The sequence below is a fragment of the Chaetura pelagica genome, unplaced genomic scaffold (genome assembly GCF_000747805.2).
Source record: "Chaetura pelagica isolate M959 unplaced genomic scaffold, ChaPel_1.0 scaffold50, whole genome shotgun sequence".
NCBI lineage: Eukaryota > Metazoa > Chordata > Aves > Apodiformes > Apodidae > Chaetura > Chaetura pelagica.
Window position 1 is genome coordinate 6,753,132 of NW_009952366.1, and position 2,734 is coordinate 6,755,865.

The following is a 2,734-nucleotide window of genomic DNA, read 5'->3' on the forward strand; positions in this document are numbered from 1 at the left end:
GGGTGAACCCCTGGCCTCCAGCTGTAGGGTGTGAATTGCTCTCACAGAAATCAAAGAGCTTCACTCTCCGGGCTGTGCTGTAACAGATCATCAGACTGAGAAAGCTTCAAAAGCTGTCTGATGTTATCGAAGCTACCAAGCAAAGAGGTTTGAGCATGCTCTGGGAAGATTTGTCCCCTGGTGTTGGAGAAAAATATCTGCACACCTAATGTGCTGCAGAATCTCTTCAAGCATAGGTCAGGTTTTAAGAAAATAAAGTTCTCATGAACCTCCCACAATTGCTAGATGAGTGCCTTTGTGTAAGTTAGATGTGCTTTAGACAGGGCAGTAGCATCTGGCTTCATGCACCACAGGGGCTTCAAAGGTAAGCTCTTCGAGTCTGGGCTGATTCTAGTTTAAGTTTTTAATTCTGGGTTTGTCCTATTTTACCAATATTTGGTGATGCACCTCTGACTTTGCTGTGTTCTGGCACAGAGATAGAGTGAAACCTCATCCTGTTTCCTGCACAGGGCACCCATGCTTGGACAAGCTCCCCATAATGTCTGACCCTGACCTCCAGCATCCTCAGCAGTCGGAGGAGACCCCAGCAGATCCTCAGCTGTCCCTCTCCTGCAGCAACAAGGCGAAAAAACTTGCCTTCTGGTAATATGTCCTTAGCTTCTCCTTGTCTTTAGCTTTGTCTTTTCAGTATAGATCAACAGAGAGCTAATTTTGTCTGAGATGGGGTACTAATTTGTATGAGAATGGGCCAGGTGATAACAGGCTAAAACTGAACTCTCCATAGCTTTCAGATGCAAAATTAGCTCTGCTTTGATTTTAGTAGTTCCAGTTAAAGGTTGTTTGCTGTGCCTTTTTCCATGTTGTTTTTCAATAATGGAAACCAAAAGCACTGAAAATATTTGCTTTTACTATCACATGATATGTGATAACATTAATTTTTAAACAAAAAAACATCAGAAATAACAGCCTGTGGGAAGAAGGAACTGAAAACTTGCCAACCTGTCCAGCTCCAATAATGTCACCCACCCTCTTTGCCCCTCCACCCCTACCCCTTATGCCCCCAATTTGAAGGGTTTTTAGGGGGAAGGAGATAGAAAGAATGGGCTATTTGACCCCTATATTATTAACATGGGATTTTGTCTGTTGTGGCAAAAAAAATGAAAAAGCATTCTGAGCTCAAGTTCACAACATGTAACAGTTAATCAAATTGTTCTTGGGAAAATCTGAGATCAATCAAATACACACTCAGTCTTACTCTAGTTATTGTCTTGAATACAATTAAGTATATACCCAGTAGTTAGAAACAGAGATTATTTTATTTTGATGCTCAAGAGTTGATCTTTAATGACTAGTGATTCTTCACCATTTCTGTCTGATGTTTTACCTTTAAAATTGAGAGAGCAGGCAAATATCTTCACAGCCCAAAGGGAGTTCGCAGTTTGCTATAAATGCACACAGAGACTTTGTAAGAGCAAACTGAATTCCTCAGCTGTATACGGACAGATTCCTTAAATCAGTGCAATTACGCTCACAGAAGTTAAAAAAGGACCTGTCATCTCTGAGGAGCAGTTAGACCACTGCTGCTCTCCCATGGGAAAAGGAAAAGCAATTTTCCCAACTGAAGGAATTGCTCCGTAATGTGAGAGATCATTGAAATGCAAGTAACAAACCAAAACAGATGAAATATGTGCAAAGTAAATAGATCAAAGACATTGAGATAATTAATTACCGGTGGTCCAGTTCTCAGAGAAAGACTGTTCATTCACAAAGAAGCCACTGTACCAAACACTTTCCAATATTAGTGTCCACAGCACAGATTTGCTGATGTATGTTAATGAGTAAAGACAGAATTATTATGCCAGATAACTAGCTGCCCTAAAAGTTTGTATTCTGTTGGCCTTGGCCTACAAATAAACTTCACTACATTCATAACATTTTAGTTTTAAGAAAAAGTGCCAAGTCCATTTTTGTACTCACTGATGTGGAAGTTTTGATCTCTAGCTGCTAAGCATTTGAGTGTTTACATGGCCATTTCAAAAGAAGACTCAGTAGTGTTTTGAACCCAAATTCTCTTAATTCTCAGTGCCTGGATAGCCATATTTTTAATCCCATTAGCACATTGGGAATATTTCTGCTGCAAGGACAGCAACGGTGGAGAGGATGAAGCCCTGCATTAGTGCTGGCTCTTTGTCTGCCTGCACACTGAGACAGTCTCACCTCTTAAGGAATTACTGGAAAGATAAAAAAATAGACTGAACTTATTTTGCTCTGCACACTCTGGTTTGTTGGGGAGCCAAACACCTTGAAGGCAAAGAAAGGCTTCAAGTTATTTCTGTGAGGAGGCGTGTGATATGAGCCACGTGTGAACTGTACCTTTTAGTTGCTCTGAGTCTGCAAACCCAAAGGTTTGCCAGGCAGGAGCATTTGTTGAGAACAGGCACTAAGCTGAAGGGCACCAGGAGAAGTGAGGAAAGAAAGATGCTGATTGCTACCTGGGGGGTGGCACTGGGCACCTACCTTCTGCTGAAAACACCATTTAGCCATTAAGTGTCTAAATCTCTTTGAACAACAATGTTTGAAACATCCTGGGGAAGCTATGCATTTCTCAGAGAGTTTCTGAGAGATGCTGAGGGTGTTCAGCCCAGTCACCTCCAGCGCCTTCTCCACCATGCCCTTGTGACGCTTGAACACTTCACGAGTGGCTGACGGCGCGGGGCTGAAGGTCCAGGCCCTG